General features: G+C 37.6%; 1 protein-coding gene across 3 annotated transcripts in view; it reads right to left on the bottom strand.

Annotated features, from left to right (window-relative positions):
* The window catches only part of ADARB2 (adenosine deaminase RNA specific B2 (inactive)), a 287,416-nt gene that overhangs the window by 222,979 nt on the left and 37,459 nt on the right, over positions 1 to 26,978 (bottom strand). The window lies entirely within an intron of this gene.

The following is a 26,978-nucleotide window of genomic DNA, read 5'->3' as shown; positions in this document are numbered from 1 at the left end:
TTTCTTTACAGAAAATTATATCCGGAAGACTTAATGTCCATCATGAACATAATACACATACAGAGTTATTAATTCAGACGCACTGCAGCCACTGTCATGGAAGTAAAGGGACAATGTTTCTATATGTCTCAGAAAATAATGAAAAATTCTGGTGCTTGCTTGTTGGTTCCTCTATCATGGTGGTAAGCAAAGTAAGCACTGATAATAAGCAGTAAGGAAGAAAATAAATTTCATAACTGTGGTATGGCACTCATACCTTCTGACTCCTTGCCTTGAACAAACACTTGCTTTTTTATACTCTTCACATGCAAACAAGGGAAAAATATGAGTCCTATTCTGATGTTAAGTAGATAGACATTTGATATGATAAAACATCTCATGAGCTTCCACTAATACCAATGACAAACCTAATGGCCAAATGACAAAACCAGTGGAAATTCCTTCATATTCAATTTTTAAGTTAAACACAATGCAGACAGGTAAACGCTTTTCTTTTGGACATGAGGGAGAAGATAAGGGTGGTCCTTCCACCACGAGCTCATTGGGGACTAGAATGTATATTTAACATGTCGTAGTTTAAAAATCACTATTCCTTGCTGTTTTCTTTCTTGGGAATTAGGTGAGACAGTGAGTTGTGCTTGATTCAAGTTTACAGGGAGGTAATTCTGAATGTTGAAATCCTCTGACTGAAAGTGTGTGGCAACATGACAAACTCCTGCACCCTATCACTTTCTGTGAACTCACTTCAGGGTTAAGAGTCTAGTCACTTTTCAAGAGCCAAACAGCTATTAGAGTGGATTGATCAAGTGGAACATGATGTCAGGAACAACAGAGAAGGAAAAGAATGAAAGCCATTTTATATGAATTATGAAGCTGTGGTATGCACACTATACTGATCGTGGTTGCTTACCCTAAGGAAAGCCAGGCAATGAAAATTTGTTTTCATGTTGGATAAAGGTATCCTACAATGCTAGCACTTATTTACCACTTTGGGATTGTGCATATATACTGCCTGTTGTCTTTTCTGCTGGAAAGATTAGAGGCATGAACTGCTGCTGCTTCTCTATGATACTACTTTCCTAGGAGAATATCAGCCACTAGCTGCATAATGGAGCGATAGTAAATATATTAAGAAATACAAGTCTCAAAGCATTCCTTTGGCTTTCTTCTGCTTATAGAAAAGAGATACTCTTAATACATACATTGTGAAAGACCGAGAGGGGACTTCATCAGTGCTTTATAATAACCAAGTATAAATCCTAAGCTCTATGGGTAGTATTCATGATTAATTGCATTCAGTCGACATTAGACGCTGTCATTATCAGCTACTTGCTGCTCGGCACTTGCTATGCTGTTAATTATTGTTATGTGGCTCTAAGGGATGTTTTCAAAACATTTCAAATTCTGCTACTGCAATAGCACAGCTAAGAGATCGATAAGCTGCTATTTAGCAAAGGAAAGACAAACAGATACTTTTATTAAGATGTTTTGAATAATTTTGTTTTATCTGAGACTCGACAAGCCATAACTAATAATAAGGGTTCTTCCAAGACAGGACTGACATTCTACCTAGACTTCACTGAAACTCTTTTCTTCATCCACCTACACACAAATCCACACCCTGTGGTACACAAGGTAAATGAGAAGATTTAAAGGGTTGTGTTCAGCTTCCAAGTTTTTTGGTATGGATGTTTTAATCAAATTTCTGCAAGTACATATCTTATGAATAGGAAAGATATAAGTGGTGCTTTTTAATTACGATTAGTAAAAAGATGGACAAAGTACTAATGGTCTTCATAGAACAGAAGATACCGTTTCCAAATGAGATATAAAAGGAGCCGCCTGCTCATAAAAACTTTACCACTCACCCCATATTATACAAGTTAACACTAACTTGATCAAGACAGATACAACTGATTCATTTCTGCTGAAGTCCATGTGTTTAATATTGGTCAGCTTTAAAAGTTTGACCAACAGTGCAGCCATGTGAAAGTCATGCAAGACCTGTGCTATTTGCAATAGTGATAATGGGCTTCTATACATTGTAGCAAATCTGTATCAATTGCCCCTGGTAATAAAGGCAGGATTAAATTTATGTAATGAACCTAATAAAGGAAAGAATCTTGGAAATTAGAGGAATTCACAAAAATCCTTTTAAATTTATTTCATATTAACTTTTTCAGAACATGATTTTCCTTTAATTCTAGTCTAATGGAAAAAAAAAAATCTAGTCTGCTTTCATCCAATTCAGAATTAAACCAATTTTTGAAATTCCAGTATTTCTAGAGTCGGGAATGTTCTTTATAATAAGTGGAAATGGTCTAGTAGCTGGAAAAAAACTGACTCCATATTTACATTGTTGGAGTACATAGTTTGGATGTGGAAAAACAAGAACTAAGACTGGAATACGTAGGATGTACAAATCTGAAGTACTGGCCACAGATCTGCCCATTCTGGGATGGTATATCTAGATTATTCTGATCGTAAATCTCACCCCCAGACCAAAGAATCTGTCATGATCACGTTTACAGACCCAGTGGCCTCTCTCCAGAAAAATGCTTAGAGACTTTCAGTCAGTTTGGATTCCCTTGGAGTATGAGAATGTATGGAACTTATTTGGTGTATGAGAATGCAATGGATACTGTTGTCAAATTAGAGTTAGCAATGCTGTTTGTTGTTGCCTCCCCCCCACACCACCACCAATGAACATCAAATTTGGTTGAACTTGAAAGTGTTTGATTTTCATTTTTTGGATTTTGGTCTATAAAACTCCAGACATCTCCATATGGGAAGCACTACAACAAGACCAAAAGGAAAAGTTAAGTGCATAAATTATCCATTTAATGAAAACATCAAGAGACTCTGTAAATCAATTTCAGCTATCAACTAATGCTATAATCTGAACAAGATGTAGTGCCTGAGAACATCTGCATGGGCGTCCCTGAGCCTATACAGTGAGATTTACACATATGTGGGCTGTGTATCCATGTGCAAAGGAGCTTAAAGCAATCCAGAAGCAGCAGTTCTGCTGGGACACATTTGTGGAACACAGATCTGGATTATGTGTCCGAACCATTTGAAGACAGTGAAATTGCATGTCAGTTTCCATTCTGTTAAAAAAATGGGAGACTATTCTAAAGAGAGGAGGACAGCAGGGTGTGCCAGAGGCCAAAAGATTAATATATTTTCTCAGTATTAGCATTAACAAAGCGTTGCCTCAGAGGAAGTAATGGTTAGAATGTGCACTAAACATGAAGCAAAGCTCAATCAAATATTGGAATAAATAGGATAAAAAATTACCTTTGTATCTTTCAGAGAGGCTTTTTGAGCCAGTATAGCTCCTATTGTTTTGCTGGGCAAATTTCAGCCTTCTTTTGTGCTTTTCATGAAAAATCAGTTATGTCACAGGAAGAGTGAGAGACGTAGGAGGCATCATACTCTGAGCCCTGCAATGCTACAGGTTAAAAACTGATGCCAGACAAGTTTTAATTAGCAATAAAGCACAGATTTGCAACAGTGAGGGTGACTAACCACTGGAGTGGTAGGTTTTACATTCATATCTCTTCCAAATGGCAGAGCTTCCTGGAAAGCATGCTTCAGCGAAGTGCAAATTACAGAGCTCAATAGAGACAGTAAGATCTAATAACTCATAATAGACTGGTCAGACTGGACAAACTAATGATCCCCTGATTTAATTTTCATAAATCTGCTAGCACCAGGAAGCTACTGACTCAGCTGGGAAGAAGAAAAAAAAGACACATGTTCCTTTCTCAAATTTGAGTTTGCTAAATGTGTAATACTTTTTGGCAGATTTACCCCTCCTTCCCCCACAACACAAAGAATTGTAAAATGTTATGCAGAGGGGAATTTGTTTGTCTTATGTTCAAGGCACAAAATCCTGTTATGAACAGATTTTTGCTATTTGCATCTGAAATTCAGCTATGATGGATATTTCCGTTTAAGTACCACCTCAGCCACTCAAATTGTAATAGAGACACCACAAAACGGAGAAGCCTAAAAGGAGATCGTAAATGGGTATTCTGTTATTATTCTAACTCCATAAAATTGATAAAATATTATTTAAAATGACACATTTTCTTTTACTCACCTTGGAAATGAGTGATGAACAGTTGGAGAGGAAGCTCAGGACTGAGAGGCATTTTTGATAAACTCCATACACAGATGAGCTTTAGGCAAGTTCTGTCATGGCAGAGAAATTAGGTTTGGAATATAACCAAAACCTAGGTGTTTGACTTCATAGAGCTGAACTGTTTTTAAGCAGGACTCTAACAACATACATCCCTACCTGTAAACAAGACAACTTCTATGTTTTCAAAGCTTGTTATAGTAGCTTTCAAGAAAATAGCTCTCATTTCTCTTCCTCCATTTACATCTGAGAGATTAATTAAGCTCATCTACACTTGATTAATGCAGGTAGGAAGCCTGTGGCTTCCTCCAATTACATTCAGATGATATGGTACTACTAGATATATTTATTTGGCTTTTAAGAAATATATCTGTAAGAATGATCTAGACAATCGTGGTGTTGTATTAAAATACATTATAAAATCATTAGCAAACAAAACCAGCAGCACATTCCGTGTGGCCATCTGGAAAAGAAGATGTTACAGAAAAGATCAACAAGGGACCCTGTTTCTAATATATTTTCCTTTATTACACTAATAGCTGCTCAGATATTTTATTATTGTGGAAGATGCTAACCTATGGAGTGGGGAGGTGGTAGCAGTAAAAGTTTATTACAAAGCAAAGTCTATAATCTGCTCCTTACATGGGACAAAGTTACACGTTTACTTGTACTGTACTCATATACTAGATGAAATCCTTGCCAACAGTTATATATATATATTTGCATTTCTGACAGCTTCATCTGCAGAATAAAGGATCTACTGGTTTAAATAGGTAAAATACAAGCATAGGAAATATGCTAAAAAATAAGAGTAGACAATTTTTTAAAACATTTTATTTTGCAGAAAGAAATGGTCTCCAGCATATAAAATATACTTCAGAACTCTGCTGGGACAGTACAGAGACCTCTCACTTTTAAAGCAGAATGCCCCGATCCTGAAAAAGTGATTCTCATGGTTCCATCTTATGCACCACATGTGGAAAGCAAAACAAAACAGGAAAGATTTCCAGAATGAGAAAAATCCATCTTTTGTTGTCATTTTTGTTGTTGATGTTGTTGTTATTTTCCCTTACTACCTACAAATCCTGTTGCAAAAGTTCCATCAAAATGAGATCTGGGGACTGATGTTTCTGATGGTGAGGGCATCATCTCCAGTGCTATGGAGCTGAACTTGGAGAATTACAAGATTTATTTAATTGCATCCCCATCATCTCTTTGGGTTACCTACACTGCAAGGATGAATTTGGGGTTTTCTGATTTCAACAGCAACACTCCCATAGGACTCTGTGTGGCCTGAACTTTAATTTGAGCTCTTTGCTGTGCCTGCAGGAAGCACAATCAGAGTATGTCTCACTTGGGCAGTGATGGGATGGTACTCACATAGAGCACTCCTCATTGTGGCCCTGCCTAAATTGCAGCTATGGTTTTTCCTGGAAGGAGATGAAGAGCTGGAAGATCACAGAGAGGATCAGCACACCTCTCTATTAAGTCTTTGATGATTAGTGTGCTTTGGTTATATCTCTATAAAGTCACACGAAGAAACTCTTCCTAATGCACTAAAAGCAATGCATAGGTTTAAAACTACATAAAAAGAAGACAGATAGTAATATGGCAAAAATTATACTAGCATGGCTCACTGCATATGTCTGATCTTCCCAAAATACCATGATTTTCCACTTTTCTTTCTCCAATGCATGTGAACTCAACACCCCAAACTCCTGCATTTCAAAGAATAGCTGCATGTATATTAACCATCACTGCAATGCTCAGGTACCATGCTTAATTGCTGTCCACAATTATGCACTATACAGTATAAACAAGCAGAAGTTGTACATCCAAGCTATCTTCTCAATTCATTTATATTCATTCTAGTACGTGGAATTTATTCTGTGCTTATTTTATCATTTTCAATGGGATTATTCTTTTTGCATCAAATACTTAGGCATTACAGTACTGTTACTGGTTTAATTTTTCTAATTGATATGGTTTTGATGAACCCACTTAATGGAATTCATTTCATTAGAAGTGGGACTGATACTGATTTATGTAAAGAAAACAATTTAAATGAATGAGCAAATATTCACCACATTCATTCACCCCAGAATGGCTTTTCATTGAAATCAGTAGACACTTCTCAAAACAAATGCATTTTAATTCCTTCTGACTTATTTCTTCTCCTGACACTTCTTTGTCACAGTTGGATGAATTGAAGTAAACCAACTGGTATTTACAGAAGACAATTTTCATTTAAATCCTGTAAGATAGTTTAAATATTTCTTTAGAACTTGTTACTGAAATGCAGTAAGCTTACTACTTATAATACTAATAGATTTTATTTTAATGATATTTTTGTTTCTCTCTTCCTCCCAGTAATTAGGCAGATCAAATTTATAAACAGGAAAGATTGGCTTTTTATATTCCATCACATTTTCACAATGCCATAACTTTCTTGCCTGTGGTACTACTGGACTATGTGGATCCAAGCATCTCCAGTTTGTCCTCCCTTAAATGAACCTTGGGGATGATCCAGATGTGGGCACCACCCACATGAGTCATCCACTAATGGCATGCAGTGCCACACTGATCTATATAGTCAGAACAGGATAAATACTTTTCCCACATATAACAGCTGCATATATCCTAAATACATCATTTATATTCTGATTTTATCCTGCATCTCATATTGTTTTTTAACAGTGCTATAATGTCAACAACTGCACAACAACTCTATGCACATAATCAATATTACTGTCCTGTGATGTTTTTTTATTTATTTATTTTTCTCACAATCAGAATATACGCATTAAAGAAACTTGCTATCAAATATTTGAAACCGGTTATGAAAGATTCTGGAGTTCACCTCACTTCTGTGAATAAGTTACAGGATTTTGTTGCTAGTGGTTCTGGGTACTTATTAACACTTTCTACTACATGTTAACAAAAGGTGACCTCCTCCTTCTGGAACTAGGATGCCAGTCTCATCTCTTCCAGGATTTCATATGAAGAGATAATTCTCTTTGAAGTGTATAGGTGATGCTGTCATTAATAGCAGACTTTGACTGGATAATCAAAGAACATATTCAGTAGTGATAACCTTGGTTTTGTTTTCAGATGATGCTATTTCTACATTCTGTATACAAACTATAGAAATTTGCTGCATGAATCTCCACTTTGCTAATGCTCGAGTTGATTTGCAATTAAAATGCCAAATCCATAGAGATGCCACGTTCCTCTGACTTTCACTATCACAGAAAAGTTTTCAGGCCTCCTGAGACTGATTTAGTCTCTGAAACCACCAAGAAATGAGCCAGAGGTATTGTACTAATCTTACTACACTTCCTAAAAGGTGGTTTCTATATGATTTATCCTAAATCCATATTCAAGTGGAGGAGAAATCTTAATTGAAGAGTAATGGCCTGTGAGGATTCCTTCCCTGCCCTAATTTTCACATTGTTCTTCCTTAGCATCCTCTGCCTTTTTCATTTAAAGATTAAATCAGATATCCAGAAACCAACAATGTTTTTGTTTCCCTCTTGCTGTGCTTGAGGTGTTTCCATTTCTTCCAACATGCTGGCCAAGTGGTTCACCCACAGGCATTGGTGTCATTCTGGATCCCTCAGGAAATGGCTAAATTATGCTTGAGTGACACGAGGATTCTATCATTTTGCTATCATAAATAGAGATAAGATATGCCATAGTCTCTCCAAATAATTTGCATGTCACAGTTCTGTTTGTCTTGAGTATTTTGTCACTTACAAATGAAAAATGCCTGTATTCCCTGATAACAGCCATAAATAACTACTATCTAGGTCTAGATCTACTTAGACATTGCTGGTCCAAAGAAGAGGAGGAGGAGGGACTGCTGCAGAGCAGAGAATGATATTCAACAAGAAAAAGCACTACACAGAGAGAATAAACATCTGGTGAGAAGCAAGAAAGGGGTCAGTTTACAAAAAAAAAAAAAAAAAGAAAAAGTGAAGGGTCATAAAATGATCCCCAGCGTCCTTCCACAAAGACATAATTTCCAATACCAAATTCCCTAACAGCTTGTAAAACCTTTACAAGTACTCTAGTTTTGCTGCAGCCAACTGCTGAGTGATGTGCCCATATATCAGGTACCAAGGTTAGCAGATGAAGGAACTGGACTGGAGGACACTTGTAGATCATATTGACCCCATAGCTAAGAATCTGCCACCTCAAAAACAATGAGCATGGCTTGGTTTATTAATAAATGAAGTACATCTCCATGTTTCTGTGACTTAACAAAATACATACTTTGCTAAAATGTGAACTTAATAATACAGGAGTTTAAATTATTTACTTTACAATTGAATTAACATGTCAGCTATGTTGCATGCTCTACAGAGGAAGCAAATGTTTTTAAAGTGCACCAGTAATCTAATTAGCATGCTCCTTTTCTTTATATCATTTCTCAACAGTTACTGTGTATGTCTGGACCTCAAAGTACTTCTCCCTTTGGTTAGATGAGGGGAAAGTGGTTAATTTGGTCGTGAGAGAAAGGGAGAGTGTTCAGGAAACAGCTCTGTGTCATGCTTTGATAAAAAGCTTGGCAAAGATTTCAAATGAACATACAAGACTGGAGTTGATTTTGAAGCTGACAGCTTCAAAGGAGATGCAGGATTGTGTGATAATAACGGGCATTAAATTACCTTCACTCCAGCAGGGAGACTGTATCATCTGGAGTTAGGTCACAAGCAGGGTAAAGGAATCTGAGCTTTCTACTCCTCACTTTGCTGTACTTTGAAACAGCAGAAGACTCTTCACAAGTCTCATTAGCTGCCATTACCATTCTCAAAGGACTATTTTAAACTTGAAACTAAACAGAAAAAAACTGAACAGATTTCTAATTTCTAAGATTGATGCAGGAACTACATTGCTGCTTAAAATATGGGCTTCACTAAAAAACATATTAACAGAAAGATCCATATTTTGGAAAGTAATGCAACTTTCTAGGTATGCAAATAGGCAAAATGTTTATTTAAAATGAGAAATACTGTTTAGATGTATCTGGAGGAGCTTTAATTGTTGTCTATACAAAAGCTGTAACAAACTAAAGCTCAGGGTCCTGAGGCCATCTTCCAAAATACTACTTATGATTAAAATCTGAATGCAGCCAGATATTGGCAACATTTTGTTTTTCTCACTGTCTTCACTTTGACACGTGCTTTGGTAGACAGTGTGAATTGTTGGGTTTTGTCTACGACACTAAATAGACATTTAAAATCTTTTATATTCAACATGTTGCATCTGAAACATCTTTGGTTATTGTGACAGAAAATATTGCAAAATGACTGATCCGTAATTTAAATCTTAGTAGCAGCTAAAGACTTCAGCTAGATGACCTAAGTTCTGAGCTCTGTATATGCCATGAGACAGTACACTTATTGCAAAGCTTACAGTTTAAATATTTAAGGTACTCATAAAGAAATGTGTATTTCTGTTCTATATATATGAGAAAATAAAATTGCTGTGGTTGAATGACACAAACCTAAGGAATTTTTCAGCTCCCCTGAGGCCCAGGTCAGAAACTTAATTCTGGCCTTCTTTCATCTACCTTTAATGAAATATTTGTGTTGTGTGCTGTGTGCATGATGTGCTGTATGGATCTTGCTATTACTTAAGCGTCCACAAAACATAAAGCCATAAAATTGACATAATAGGAAGTTCTTATACTGAATGAAAGCAAAGGAAAAACATAAAAGCAGAGAAAGAAATGTGAATGGGAAAACTATTTCCCTCTCCAAATATATCTTGTTCAGAGTAGCCAAATTCTGCTGCCCTCCTTCTGTAATGTAATGCAAATTTAATGATTTGTGTTATATGTTATAAACAGTCTGCCATGGCCATAACATTATCCTGGATTTAGACTGCTGTCCACTGCCCTGGTGAGCATATTCCACTCCCACCTCCCACAGGTGAAGAACCTTTTCCTAACATCTACCTTACCCTCCCTGACAGAGCTCCATGCCATTCCCTCAAGGCCTGATTCTGTCACCAGAAAGCAGAGATCAGCACTGCTCCTCCACTTCTCTATGAGGAGCTATCAGCTGCCCTGAAGCCTCCACTCAGTTTTTAGCTGAACAAGCCTATCAGCCTCAACTGCTACTCATATGTCTTACCCTCTAGACCCTTCACCATCTTTGTAGCCCTCCTCTGGATGCTCTCTCATAGTTTTATGTTCTTATATTTTAGTACCCAAAACTGCACATAAATGAGGGGGAATTGAAATGAGATGTAGAATAGGAGCATCTGCCAGGAACATGATGATTGGCAGCCTTCACACATCTTGACAAGAGAAATGAGGAAGGGATGTGGCAGTGTGGAATTGCTACCAGCACCAAATGGGGCACAGGCAATTTCTTCTACAATGGGTGAACTTCACCAAATGCACACATTAACATGAAAACTGGAGGCACTGCTGGAAGCATGCAGGTTTGTGTAAAATAGGCTGTTGGAGGGATGTCAGTCAGGCTGGCAGGAAAAGCAATTAAGCTGGTGAAGAGTCTAGAAAACAAGTTTTATGAGGAGTGACTGAGGAACAGACGCTATACAGACTTGAAGAAGAGGATGAGGAGAGATCTCACTGCTCACTGCAAGTATCTGAAAGGAGATTGCACCAAGGAAGCTATGAGTCTCAGTTCTCAGGTAACAAGTCCTGGGCAGCAAGGAAACAATCTCAAGATATGTCAGGGGAAGTTCAGTTTGAACATTAGGAAAATACTTATTTACAGAGAGTGTTTAAGCATTGAAAATGGCTGCCCAAGGATGTGGACAAGGCCCCTGCTATGGAGGTCCTTAATAAATGTGTGGACATGACACGAAGGGACATGGTTTCAAATGGAGCATGCAGAGAGTAAAATCATAATCTCATTTAAATTAATGACATGAACAATCTAATATGAGTCCTTGTAACAGTACTGTGTCTTTTGTTCACAGCAAAACAAATAGGAAAGTAGAGAGAAGGAATATTGTCTGAACTATCCATATAATGAAAGAAAGTGTGGCTATAGTCCGCATTCATTACCCTGAGGAAAGGATATAAAGCATCCTTCCAAATCTGACTTTCTTTAAATGATGTAAGAAACATTCTGAGTTTGTTACCTCTTATATTATACTCCTGTAGTGGGGGTGTCATTCACAACTTCTCACTGAGCTCAGGAATTCAGACGCCCTTTGAAAAACAACAATACTGAGCATGGAAGGGGCAGAGAGTCCATTGTGCTTTACCTCTTTGTACTACTCCCTCCCCCTGCTAAACAGTGGGTTCACTTCCTGGGTATTCCTTCTGTCATCCCTTGTGCAGCAATCGTGGTGAAGATACAGAAGTGTATACTGCTGGGACATGAAATCCTCCATCTGGCAGTGAGAACCAGAGGAAAAGAAATAGGAAGCTATAAAAGTTTTAAAAGGATTTCAAGCTCCCCAGGGAATCTATTCTATTCTTTATTTAGCACTGAATACCTCTTGTAAAACTCGGCCTCCCCCACTTTCCAATTAGAAAGACTCCTGCTTTATTCCAGTTGTATCTTCTCTGAGCTAAGCAGACTTTCTAATGCAACTCCATAAACGAGGTCGACTTGACAAAAATATCCATTGCTGAGGAAACCATGTAGCTGCAGGTGACTTACGGTCTTGCACAGCTCTGGGAGGTAAATCTGTCCTACTGCAGTGAGTCAGAATTTTGCTGTTTGACTTCAAACAGATCAGGATTTCATTCCAGGTGATGGAAACTACTGCAAGTAATAGTCAGCAGAGCATTAGGACACTAAAGAATAATGGAATTTATATTCACCAAGTGTCAAAATGGCAGCCTCTATAGCAGTTTCCCTTCTTGTCCAAAGGTCAGAGTACAATCCTATACATGAGAACTGTCTCTTCTTCTATAATTTATACGAAGTAAATTCCAGGTGTAGTGCTGATGATGTGACAGATACAACCAAGAAAATCTGAACTGATTATAAGGCTTTACTCCTAGAATCTGTCCAGCATTCACTGTAATTATTGTAATTATTCAACTTTCGTGTCGCCCAACAATTACAGCTGTGGGGAAACATATATGGTGTCCTCCTGGCCAGAAGCAGAGAAGCTAAATATCCAGGAGACAGAAGCTGCAACAAGTAGTATAGCAAAAACTATCCCTTGTTACTACAGGGTTCCTACACTGCAAGGATAAATTATCAGACTCCAAGCGTAAAACTTGTATATCTCAAATATAATTTTTAAAAGCAGGGGGCATTTCTCCAGGGCTTTTCTCTGACTGCAGCAGCATTGGCAGGTGTGCCAAGTACTCTGCCACTGATTTAGTGGGCTGGAAGCCACACTCCATCATTGAGCCTTACCTGCCATTACCTTCAGGTCTTTGCTGTCCCTCGGCATCCTTCTCACAGCAAAAAAATTATTCACTTGCTTGTATGGTACACACAAAACACACTATTTTTAGCTACCTGCATCTATCACAGCAAGTTTATATCAGGACTTCAGGGAGGAAGAAAAGAGAGGAGGAAAAAGAAACTAGTGCAGAGGGTTTGCTTTCTTGCACCCAGTATACACCCACTGCACAATGGTGCCACAGGTTCTCACCGGCAGTGATACAGAAAAGCACAGGATGCTCCTTGATCTGTCACTCCAACTTTGTCTTTTCCAGGAGAGTACTGCACTGAGTGGACAGATGATGATCACAGTGGAATGAATGCAATTTTTCTTGTCTTCAGTGTTTCAGCTCAATGGGGTTTTGAAGACACAGTCATGGCCCGTATCTTTCATGATGACTCAGATGCATTTTGAATTATTTTCCTGATGAAAGTGAGCCTTTTGTTGGTGGCTAGAAATTTCTATGACAGACATTTTACATTTCTAAAGTCTAACTTTCTGTCAAGAAGAGATCTAATTTGCCATGTGATGAAAAGTGCATTCAAGGCACTTTCTAACAGCACTGTGCAAATATCATCCCTCATTATGCTCCCTCTGAGAAAAGCTGCCCAACACATTTCTTGCTCCCCCCTACAACTCAGGAAAGACAGCAACTCCAAGACATACAGGTCCAGAAGGTTTTGATGCTCCAGTTAAGAAAGTACTAATCACTGCAGGATATGACGGCTGTCACCAGATGGTTGCAGTCAATATTTAGATATCTAATTCAAGGCATTAAGTCAGGCTCTTAGCTGTGATTATCAAGTCTTTAGATCCAAAGGAACCATCAGGTCATCTAAAATCTGACCTGTTGGACAAGTCATGCGAGGAAGCTTTTCAGATTATTTTCTTTCTCTAAAAAATAGCAAACAAAACTTGAAATTTTCCCTCGTTAGCTGATGAAACACTGAATAAGCATTGCTGGAAATTCAAAAGTTTGGTCTCCATACAGTAAGCACAGAATAATAACACTTACATTTTCTATATATTCAAACCTCTCAGCTGAAGTAAACAGACCAGGTAGTTAGGAGTTTTGACTGAGTTCTCTCAGAGATTTTCTAGAACATGACAGGGTTATCATAGGATATCTTAATATATTATGGAAGAAAGTCAATGCTGCCTGGCTCCCCAGTAAGGCCAGTTGCCTAGAAGCACATGGGGAACAGTAAAGCAAATTCAGAATTAAATTAAAATAAAATAAATAAATAAAAATTAAAAAAATAAAATAAATTAAAATATAATAAAAGGATTGCTGTATTGGGGTGACACATTGATTTCTCAGAACACAAGAATCCTTTTGCCACCAAAACACCTTATGGTGGATCTTCTGATGATCCCAGTGATGTTCTGGATTCTGCACTGATGACATTGAGAGTAACGGGTGCTGGGACTTTCCAACATTGGGACACACGTTTAACAAAAGTTTCTGGTTAGTTAGTCATCAGGGACCTGCCCATCAAGCTGTTCCTCCCCAGACAAATCTCCTACATACTGTAGGAGGGGATAAAGTCCCAGTTGTGCACATAAAGAACATGGTGGGAAAGACAGTCTGGGTCATTCCTGCCTTGGGCAAAGGCAAGATTATTAATGAGATTGCTTTTGATCAAGGACCTGGGTGCATGTGGTGGGAAATGCAGTAGGATGGGGGATGTCCATTGTGTTCCTCAAGGTGATGTAATGCTGGCTATATAATACTGTATGTCATAATTATTATGGTTTTTATATGCCTTGTTATCAGTATTAAAGTAAGAACTATCCAGGTTAAAGATGAATGAACTGATGGAACCAGAGCTAGATTCTCGATGCAATAACCCAACACTATGAATCATCCTTCCAGTACTCAAGTACTGCTAAGTTATGCAGCTTAAAGTTATGAACTATATGAATACCATGAACAATTTAAATGGATGGCTCATAGACTATTGAAATAATACATGTGTATGTATAAAAAAAGACAAGGTAGGTGATGGTAATTAGTTAAAATACGTAGAAATTGTGGGTGCTGAACATGATGTAAATGGTATGGAATAAGAGATGGATATCTTATTTTCAGCTGGCTTGGATTCTTCTTCAGAGTGTCAGGTATAATGATTTGCTTTGGTTCTAGGAGCAAAACAAGGTTGATAACACATAAATATTCATAGCTGTGCTAAGCAGTGCTGGACAAAGCCAAGGCCATTCTCAGTGAAAGGGCCCAAGGAGATGGGAGAGAACGGAACTAAGACAGCTGATTTAAACTAGACATTCCATACCATATGACATCATGCAGAAGGAGTTTTAGAGGGGATGGAAGTTCATCTCACTCTCTTCTGCTCCTCAGGGGGATAACTGGGCATCAGTTGGGGGGTGGTGAGCCATTGCTTGTGCATCACTTGTTATAAACAATTATATATATATATATCATAACAGCTATTATTCTTTTCCTTTTTTTTTTTTTTTTTTTTTTAAATCTTAGTAAACAATCTTATTACAACCTACAAATTCTAGATATTTTTTTCCAGTTCTCTCCACCCCTATCCCACAGGGATGGAGGGAATGAATGAATGACTGTGTAGAGCTGAGACGCCTGCCAGGTTAAACTACAACAAATATATGTCTTCAGATACCTCCTCTATATTGTAATATATGCAGATCATTCTGTTATGAATGTTTATTTTGCTTTCTGTAATTACAAGACATGGTTAAGTTGTGTAAAATACATTCAACTTACATTTTCAAGTTATATTGCTAATTATTGTTTTTGATAGGAGAATTTTCTCTGAGATCTGCAAAAATATCAAATCAGAATTATGACTTTTGACAGAAACGGGAGACAACATGCTGAATTTTCCTTTCTTACTTTTTTCAGTTAGTTGAAAATTTATTTCAGACACCTAACATAACACTTGGTAGGACTTAACAAGACTGGCTACTACCGGATTGCAAGGTGCAGATGTAAATCAAATCCCAGTTCTAACTTTCTAGTAGCTACATCAAATCTTTTAACGATTGAGAAGCCATTAAAATGCTAATGAGTATGAAGGATGATCTATGATCCCACACTTCAAATTCTGTTTTTACAAAGGCACAACATACATGAAAACCCCAACAGTTCTCTGCTGCTGAAAGAAATATGAAAGACAGTTTATCTTTTGAAACTATGACACTGTTGCTAGATTTGCCTGCAAGATAAATTGTTACGTTGCCAGCACTGTTATAAAAAAGCTTCAGAGTCAAAATTAGACCTACAAAATTCTTAGCTAATTCTCTTTAATTTACTTCCAAAGGCTAAGCAGCGAGATATCCAGGAAAAAGCAGTGAACCCAAGCTGCGACTAAAATTGAGAACTTGGAGAGAGGTCATTCACTCAGGAAAGCAACCCCCTTCATAAGTGTCCTGAGCACTCTGCTTGCTCCATGCAGAAGATATGGTCAGACATAACCCCCAAAATCTGGCAGCTCAAATGTTCTTTCTAGCTGGCATCTTTGGAGTTAAAATAAATACCATGCCTCAGACTCACAGGATTTCTTCCTCAAGAGGCACTGGTGCTTTCCCAATCCTAGTCAAGGAATTTTATGTCTATTGTCTAGCACACAGGTTATAATAAACTCTGCTTAGGCTTTGGTGGAAGCACCACGTTTTCAGATGTGCTCAGGTGTGACCATGTGTGTGTATCTGGCACTAAATTTGTGAACTTGCTGGTCCCTGAGTAGCAGCACATGCATCATACTAATGCAATCCTGCCATCTCCTGTATCCCCTTAATCAGCAAGCAGCTGTGTTTCACTTGCTTCCAGAAATATCACAGTCTCGAATATCTCAGACAACATGGAAAAACTCACATTTTTATGGAGGTTAGAATGAAAAGGGTGAGAGGGACAAGTTACAGTCAGCTTTCTGTGCTGTTCACTTCATTGTTGCCTAATGTTATTTATTGCAGCACCATGTTGATTCTGAAACATAATTAAACAAGATAAATAACCACATAGTCTTCCACAAAGACAAACTGATAGCTTGAGTCTTTTCCTGTTGAATCTTAACATACAAGAATGAACAAATCTTTGATACATATTTTCCTCTTTCTTTGCAGGAAACATATTCATCTACTTTGGGGTTTTCTGAGGCCCCAGGAGTAACCCAGCACTTGACTCTGGGTCTCAGTAAAATAAACTGTTAAGCATCATTTTTGTTTTCACTGCATGCATTGGGCTGCAGGTCTGTGTTCCCACAGGTGGGCAACTGGGCAGCCCTTTGTCTGTGGCATGTCCTAATTTGGGGAATTTATCCTGTTTGCCTCTCTTTGATACACCAAGACTTTACGATGCAGCTCCAGTGGCAAATATCCCATTGGAAATACATTCCTTCACCACCTGAGCTGGTAGGGATGTGACTGCTGTGGTCCACACAGCTCAGCAATGCAACTTAAGGCTGCTCTCATTTACAGGGCCTCATTTTTGTGAGCTGCCTTTACGGACCTAGAGATGATGGCAGATCAACTCTGTTCCATGTTCTTCAAACAACATGAGGCAGTGCTGCTTTTTTCCAATAGTAAGTGGGCATACCGCTGCACTGTTTTGGTAGCATTTTATTTATTATGAATGATTTGCATCACAAGAGTGCCAATGCAAGACAAGAACTAGACACAAGGCACACCATATTTCATCTGGAAAACAAGAAGCAAGAACAAGTCTGTCACCTATCCCATGTAGCACTGACAAGTAAGACAGGTGAGTGAAGAGAAAACCAATTGGTAGGAATCAAAATCCCAGCCTTTACCAGTTAAATGTGTATATAAATAGTAAAAACGTTTCCAGTTTATCCACTGTTTCCTCCACTGTTGTAAGCAAAACAGAATGCACAATGCAGCAAGACTGACAACAAGGAGCTTTCAAAAGGGATTTGGGTGAAGGCAGCATATGATCGTGAGACTCTTGCATTGCAAAACATTTTTGTTACTATGCTTTTAGCTTGCTCAGTATACATGTTCAGAATTATGTCTGGAAGAGACAACCTGGATTAGTGACTTTGTTTTAAGAATAGATAATCTCTTGGTAAATATTTGCGCTGCTTCAGCTAGCTTTGCCAGCAAAATTGTCTTGACAGTTTATCAGGCTGAGCACAAAACTGATTTGCTGATTCTTTCACGATGTCGCAAAAAATAATACAAACTAATGATGCTTGTACTTGCATATGAGGCAAAATTAATTAATAGGGAACTAGACTGGCAAATTTTTTATAAACTACCCTATTTCCAAAGGTATGAAACTGCAGACTGAAACTCTTTGAACTCACTTGTGTTAATTCTAAAATGCATTTATCCATTGTAAAAACTGTAGACAGGAATTAGCAACTATTGGATGTGAGTACAGAACTGTGCACCTGACACAGCATGTACAACCAGGCAAGGTGAAAGCAGCTGAGCTCAGAATCTAATTTATGCCATTCAAATACAGCGCTTTGGTTCTGCAATGTCTAGCTCATGAAAAAAAAATCCTACAATAATAAAAGAGTACTATAACCTATACTTATAAAACTGCAGCAAATATTGCCAAGCACAGAAAATATTTTTAATGTTACTAATATTTTTTGGTCAGGAGATTAGAATGGACTACTTGCCCATGAGATTAATTGAAACATTCACTTCAGATGCTTTCAGCTCTCAAGAATCAATTCCTTTTAATCACTGTATTGTCTCCATCTTTCATTTCTTAAGGTACAGATAGGTACCTGAGATCTATAAAACTGAGTGATTTATTGACTTGAAGATTTTTTAAGTGATGATGCCTCCTCTGAGACTACTCAGACTCTCCAAGTGTCATTTATAGTGGAAACAGCAATGTTTGTGTTGGATGAGCTTTTCGCTTCTTTTAGTTTAGTCAGCACTGACATTATGAGATGGGGAAAAAAAGGCCAACATTTGACATATTAAGTGCTTTAGGGGGTTTTGAAAAGGCAGAGGGTGATACTACAACGAAGAATAAGAAAAAGTGCCACATAAATTCTAGTGGGTAAATAAATGTGAGAAAAGACTACTTGCTGTCTCCCATGCTCTCTCAAACATTTTCCACATGGAAGCAAACGTAGCTTTCACATCTTCTAAAATCTATACTAACTGTAATGCCAGGCTGAGAAGAAAATAGTTATTTCAGCTTTTAAGGCAGTTGCCATAAGTTTTAAAGTATTTCCTTTCTTCTGTTGAATTAAATTATAGCTTTATCAATTAACACAACTTAAAGACAGGTTGTTTGAATTCTTTAGCACTGTTGTTCTTGTACCCGAAGCAAAGATACCCCTAAATAGAAACTAATAGCAAATATCCTTACCGTACTGTTTTATCAGGACAGCATGAAAGAGGGGATACTAAGAAAAAGGGAGAAAAACGTCATTTCCCTTTACTTGGTTTGTCTGACACAGGCAAGATTAACCTGACTTTCAGGGACTCTGCCTGAATTTCTCTACCGAGGTTATCTCAAGGATACTGTAGAATAGCATCATTTCTCCTCAGTGTGCCAAGGTGAACCACACAAATGCCTCCAACAGCTCTCAGCTATTCTCATGTGAGACAGATTGCTGAGCTTCTGTTTGGTTTTAGAGATGTTCTCGTGCCAGTCACTGGGCCACAGGATGACAAATTACCTCTCTGCCAATATGAGAACTGGGACAGTTCTCTCCACAGCCTCCACCAGATGGGCCTAATTAAACTATTAGCCAATGAGTGAGGTCTGATGACTCCATTAGGAATCCTCCTGTGCTTAAATAAACAGCTCAAAATAAATAGTTTTATCAATTAGAGTGTTATTCACGTCCTGTTCTGGGATATTCATTAGCAGAGTGTCTCCTTTGTCTCCTTTACCCTAAGAGGACAAGGCCTTCCTGACATTATGCAAGAGATCCAAAAGACTGTAACAGCACTGACCAGTTTCCACTATGGAATGAAATTCCCTCCCTTGTCTCTCCCAGAGTATCTATTTCACTGGGCTTTGTCATAAAGACTTATTTTCCCTTATAGTATATACTTTCTTTCTGGCTGTAGGATTTGATACACTGATGGGTTGAAGCCTGCCAGTGGCACGCATAAGACCAATGTAGACTATACCACCTATAGATCTTAATCCATAGTACTGTGGCAAGGAGTGATGGTCTCTTCCCTTTTTTTGTAAGTACTACTTAAAACTTACTAACTTCTCTCATGTTAACAAAATACCCTCAGAGCTGACTATTAGACCTCCCTCTTCAGCTCCTCCCTACATGAAATTTGTCTCCCTGATTCAGTTGTAAATATTTCACTTTGCAATCTTTTCACCTACCAGAACAATCTTTCTTTTATGTATCTCAGCTTGCTGATGAGGAAAATGCAGTTTGAAGACAAGATCTTAAACAGATCCTCTTCCTCTCTTCTCCCTTTTTAAAAATTTCCCCTGAAAGTCACCTCCTACTCATTTATTGCATTATCCTTGACTCTTAGTTTCCCAAGGACATTTTCATAATACAGAAGTTTCTTTTGTGCCCTATCAGTGTAAGGATGATGAGTTCTGCAGCGAGCATGGTTCGTGATCAAGTACTTTTTTCTGACTCATTCTCAGAGGAGAATTGCTGCTTCTGGGGTGGGTGTTGGTCCCACAGGGTAAAAACTTGATACTTTGCCCATTAATAACACTCTTTGCCAGTAGGGTTTGACTCACTGTTTGAAATGATCAACTGAGATTTTATACAAAATAAATAGTAGATGGATTCTTCAGTATACCTTATGTCAAATGTGGTATTATCCATGCAGCTAATTAGAACAACTTGATCTCAAAAATAGTAAGACACTTGAACCACAGCTCCACATATTTAATTATAACTCACTTGGTATTGATTCTTCATTTGTTCTGATAGAGACGTTTTAAGATGTCCTTCATTCAACTGCTTCAAAAATAAATTGGCATTTAAGTTTTAAGTTAAAATATATATATATGTATATTGGACGGCAAACCCCAAATTGTTCCCATTTAGTCACTGGAATGAAATCGAATCATTAACTCTATGTGAGAAAATAACATACTTCAGAGGTGGGTCCTACAACAATTTGTATGAAGAATCTATCACCACGTAAAGATTCCGCAGTAAAACAAAATTCAGTGTCACCAGTAGAGGCCATATTTTTGTTCAAATAAGATCTTTTTTTTTCATTTTGTCTGTTAACATTCCCATTTGAAGTAAAATACACATGCAGTATTTTTTCATTTTGAATCAATGTCTGAGTTCTTTCTTGAGCTCCCTGTCTAAATAAGCCATTTTTATCATCCCATTGGTCTGGGTAAAAAACAAGTATAACACCTTTTTCATTCTCACACAGCTTCTGTGAAGCAGGCACATTCAGAAAGTAACTAAAGTCACATACACATGGAGGTAATAATATCAGTAGAAGGAAAGGTTTCAATAACTTTGTGTCTGGGTTCTCTTTTAAGCTCCTGTTGGAAGACTGCAGGGAGCAAGTATTTTGGAGAGCAGTGCTTTCCGCACATTCTGATTCCTCCTGGTGCTTCACCTAGAGTCAAGTCAGGGATGGAGCTCACCTCCATCATATGTGAGGATCTCAGAGCAAAAAGGGTGATATGGGAAAGTGCACAAAACATCTTTCAGTGGCTGCAGAGGATTAAAGAAATAGACTTTTAAAAAGATGTGCAAGAGGCTGTTTTTTGTTCTTTTTCTTTTTCTTTTTATCATCAGCTAGTTTGAGGGCTGACGGTATTTCCACTAGATGAGCTTCCAATTGAGAAGAGAGACAAGCCAGTTCAGAAACAAAATACAAAAGTAGGTACCTAATGAAAGTAAATGACTTGAAGAAATAAAATACAGTGAAATAAAGTTAAAAAACCCATCTATATAAAGGAAGGAAATATCCATGTTCTTAAACAAAGAGAGCCTTGCTAGTGAAAGTCTATTAGCATTTAAATGCTAACCTTTTTTCCTTTTACAAAGTGAACGTGATCAAGTATCTTAATTCACAGAAACGAGCTAAGAACATATAACTTCTGGTCCTTTCAATTATAACCTACCAGAAACGTGTTTTCCCAGGCTGCCCCACTAATTTATCTTAACCCTGTTGATAGTGGCCCACTTTTTATCAGTTGTCTCTTTCCCTACACAAGCTCCTCTCTCTTGCTGAGCATTCTACTTACTGCCCTGCATCCACCCAGCCTTTGCAGTGTCAGGATTGCCAATAGCATTCCATAGATAAAGATCCCTGCCAAAATTCAATCAGAAATAAAGGCATATCTTATTACTTCAGAGGAAGGTTTGATTAGAGGAAAGAGCCAGAAAATTCCCACCTGCTGAAGTGGTAACACTTGTCCTGTTCAAAACATTCTGGTTTTCACTGAGATATTCAGAATTCTACTGGAAATGCTACATGGGTTTCATCAGTGACCACAGTGACATTTACTAGATAATGTATTTTATTTTTTCCTTTGCTTAACTCAAGTAACTAAGGTTATCTTCAGAACTGAGACTGGTGTTGGTTTTTTATTATTTGTTTAGTTTATTTTATCTTGCGCTTTATAAAATAACAACTGTGAACTCTAACATGACAAAAACAACAGCAACAATAAAAAAAAACAACATACACAACTGAGAACATGCCTGTGTTTGGCACATAAAGCTTAATTGCAACTGAGCTAACACGAGTGCCTTGCTTAAACTTCAATTGTTGGAATTGTCATATTGTAAAATTTCATTGAAGTCCCACTTCTCTGCCTGAAGTGCCATAATGTTAGCCAAGTGGGGAGAAGGGTTCTTCTGAGATTGATTTTGCAGACACCGTAGTTCTGTTCAATTGAATTCACTCAAGTAGTGGTTAACATAAACACTGTGGAGAGTATGACATGTCAAATTAGCAGCTTTGCAAATCTCCTGTTAATTGTCAGCCTAATTAAAAAATTGCTAATTATAATGTTTATAACTTCAAATAACTGCTCAGCTATAAAGCACTGGCTGTCAGGTGTAAACAGGGGGACTGAAGGAAAAAAAGAAAAAAAAATCAATCGACATCTGTTAATTTATCAGAGGCAGTACACCAAATTGAAAAATGGATTGCCTAATGCACTGTAAATCTGCATTACGATAAAAGACCAATTCATTTCAACACCTGCTTAATAAATGATAATGGCCATCTTTAGAGGGTTGCCCTAGGGTTTCTTCTGCCAATCACACTTAAAATCCTGCCTTTACCAACATTAGGCCACAAACTGATTGCACATTGCTAAAATATACATAATATCTCCTCCCTTCTTCATTGTCATAAAAATGACTAGTCTTTTCATATAATTTTTGTGAAAAAAATCTCCTGGATATGTCATGAAGACACGTAGAGAAAAATCTATTTCATCCTCCTAAGTTTCCTCTACTTTAGACAGACATAAATTCACTTACGAACCAGAAAAAAGTGCCCAAGTCCCCATCTACAGACATTCAGCAATAGAGCTCTTACTTAGAGCATGAAAGACAGTACTTCATTTCTGTATTTTTTTCCTTAAATGTTTACTTTATTCAGACATTACAATTTTCAGGAGCTCACAGGACAGTAAGTATTGTTAATGGAAGTGATTTTGAACTACCATCATCCAAAGCACAGGTCATTTTGCTCTGCCCAGCCAGGTGGGGACATGGGATGGACCCATCATGCCTGGAGAGGTTCAATAAATGTGTAGGTGTGATACACAGGGATATGGTTTAGTGGGAAAGACTGCTGGTAGGTGGATGGTTGGACAGATGATCGTACAGGCCCTTTCCAACCTTAATGGTTCTGGAACTGCAAAGTGTTAGACAATCACTGCTCAGTCTTTAACAGAAGCTAAAGAGGTTATTTACCGATAGATTAGTATTTTTTTCCAAGGTTCTGAAAACTCCTTTCAATGGCTTGCTCCCTCTAGGGGGCAAGAGAGTGAATATAATAAACTGGTTGTAATTTCCTTGCTGAAAAGGTGGACTGCTCTTGATGTGTGGAGAAGACAAGGAAGGAGGATGAATGGAGAAGACAGATGTCTCAGTAAAGGACTTAAATTTCTCAAAAATTTGGGTGATTTTTTCTGAGCTAGGTGTTGCTGTTTTCTAATGCATTCTGGCAGCAGTATGTATTGCTGCTTCTTGACAAATATCAAACTCTCTCCTGTTCATTTCGGCATAGACGTGTTTTGAACCTACGTGTCTTTCTTGAACTCAGCGTTACCCTTTAAAACGATGCCCTTGGCAGTGTGGTGGCAGTTGCCATCTTAACCTGAGATATGTCTCACAATGCTGTGTTAATGGTTCGCATTTCATTGTGACATTTCCAGCATGCAACACTGCTTCTCCTTCACTTTTAAGCACATTGTGAGGGATTAGGCAGCTTCTGTGCTACACGATAAGATTAATCAATAGAACTCTTACATATTTTGGAGACTGAAAATCTTTCATGGCACATTATCAAGTCCAAGTATTAACTCAGCTATTAACTTATTAACTTAAAACTATTTTTAAATTGCCAGTTGTGATGACAAGGTCAAGTATGGCCTAAGGTGAAATTACATATTTTCGATAACGTTTCATGCTTTGAATCCTCAAGTTCTTGTGCTCTTCCCACCATGTCCCAAGTTCAAAACATAGTCATTTTCCATGAAGTTTTATAAAGTATTTTATAATGTTGTACTATGGTATAATCTGAAAGTTTAGTATTAGGACCAGTTGAAAGATTTAGGATAAGAAGGTGTCTAGTCCTTGAACCCAGCAGGTAATGCTGAAATCAAGGAAGAAAAAGTGAGTGGGGCAAAATAAACAAAATGATTCACAACCAAACAATGTGTCCAAGCCAGAAATGAGGGCAAGTCCAAACTTACCCATCTATACATCAGATGATGCTGCTCATCTCAAAATGTAGCCTACTTTCATGAGTGTCATGGTTCCGGTAAAACACAGACTTCTTCTCTATCTTGCCACCCCCCCCCCCCCTCCCCTCCCTCCCCCCCCCCAAAAAAAAAGACTCCTGATTAAAATCGAAATTAGAGGCTTTATACCAGAGAGGAGAAAAGTGAAATGATAGAAGTGGAATATTCACAGAAACTTGCTGCCTGTGTTGCTTCTGCACAAACTTAGGAGAGGTGAGTTACAGGCTGGGAAAAGGCGTCCAGACATTTTCTTAAAGTTTCAGTGAACTGTATGTGAAGACCTCCAGCAACTGATGACACACCAGCAGTTTGTATTCTATGTTTTTCCATTAGATTTCATCCACAATTTTGTAGTTATATATGGGAAGGCATTATATTGACCTTATGTTGAAGTGTAAGATTTGATTCTTTAAGGAATCAACATTAGTGATATTTAACAATAAGTGATACAACAAATCACAAAGCAATAGATCCAACTGGACTGGAATAAAAACAAAATATTTCCCGTCACATCTTAAATTTCCATTTTAAGCCATGTACATTAATTCACAGACACTTTATTTGCATGTAGGGATACGGCTGTTTTTTTAAAGCCAAAATTAAGAATGCTTCCAAGTAATAAAGAATCACAGAATAGCTCGGGTTGGAAGGGACATCAAGGATCACAAATCTCCAACCCCCTGCCAGGCAGGGCCACCAAACTCCCCATTTACTAGACCAGGTTGCCCAGGGCCCCATTCAACCTGGTCTTGAACACCTCCAGGGATGGGGCATTCACAGCCTCTCTGGTTGTTCCAGTCTGTTCCAACACATCACCACTCTCATAGTAAAAAACTTGCCTCTAAAGAAAAAATTACTGACTTAACTTCACAGATCTCTATATAAGTTTGTTTTGGAAGGCTTTGTTTTCCCCAAAATATATTTTTCATAACAACACATGGATTCTTACAGCACTGCATGCCTTTAATAGATCTTGTATTTAATAGCTTTTCACTACTTTTATCTTCTTTCTCTCTGAAATCCAGAAATAAAATAGTATGCTTTTTCTATTGCATATGCTCCGTCTTTGGCACACCTACATACACACCTTTTAAGACAAACCCATTAAAATTAATGTTACAGCTTATACATCCATCTGGTGTATATAAGTTAGCCAGGAGCAAGATGTTTGATGGATTTAGTCTGCCTTGTATATCTCATAATGTTTTTAACCATTTGAATTCATAAGCTTCATATCCAATATTTTACATTATTTTCTAGATTATAGAAATGAAGTCTGTTTTCTGAATTTATTTTAGAAGCATAGTTCAGCAAACTACAATTTTATTTTATTTTTTTTAATATTTCTTCATAAAGTGAAGGAGAATTAAATTTGATATCACAGATGACATTGTTTTGATCTAACATTCCACATTAAATAGCCAAGTAAACATTAAGCCAAATGCCGCAATCAGTGAAGACCAATTTAATATCCAGCGTATTTCAGGGTAAATAAACCAAACTGAGATACCTGAAATAAATCCCTGAGTAAGTTGTGTAGTTAGTTTTATAAAACTATTACTAGATATTTGTCCTAGATTTTTTTTCAGGCAGCCTACAAATTATAAGATAACAGCAGCACAGTCAGTCGAATACCTTAAGAAACATACTTAATCTGCCAATAATTACGATGAGAAAAGTTATCATGCATTTAGATAACAGAGACTGGGTAATTTCTTTAACTATAGTGGTAGACAGCAAATTCTTCCCTGAGCTAAAAATTCAAAGAAAAAATTATAGGAATGGCAGCATATCTGGCCTTTGAAACATCCTTTAAAATTGCAAGCAGAAATACCGCAGGCACGTTAGCCAAACAATATAACAATATAGTAACACTAAATGAACATCAGATATTACACGGTTTTTTAACGATGTCTGCAGATAAGGGTGACTTCTGGAAGTCTTAGCTAATTTAGAGAAGAAAAATGCACAGTACCCTGCAAATTAAGAGGCGGATGGGAAAGCAACTAAGTTTTCAGTAGAACCTGAGCATATAACACACCTTTCTATTTTCTTTCAACTAATGGGAAAGAAAACAAGGCTTAGAAAAATTCCGTACCAAGTACAGAGACAACAATACTTCATCTGAAAATTTGAAATGCTTTCTTCCTACAGTAAGGAGTTATTTGGAGAGAGAAAAATAAATAAATAAAAGGAGCAGGACCAGCCACAACAGAAAACCACTTACTATGAGCAAAGAAAAAAACAAAGAAAAAAGGAAAGATAAGAGATTTGGAATAAAAATACCAGTATTAAAAATTTAAATTTCTCTTATTGATCCGCCTATGATAATATACAAGATCCCTCACAGCTGGATCTCTTAGTTTCTCCACCTTTTTGTCCTTCTTATTTACTCATCTAAGCTTTGCCATCGCTACCCTTACAGAAATAATGGCATTTTCTCCGGCATTGTCCTGAAAAAATTAAGTCAGCCTTTTCTTAACATTGCAAACCAGTGATAGAATGTTATTTTGCTGCACA

Source organism: Coturnix japonica, chromosome 2, assembly GCF_054131305.1.
Source record: "Coturnix japonica strain WE chromosome 2, WE-NBRP24, whole genome shotgun sequence".
NCBI lineage: Eukaryota > Metazoa > Chordata > Aves > Galliformes > Phasianidae > Coturnix > Coturnix japonica.
This window is presented reverse-complemented; position numbering and strand designations above follow the sequence as displayed.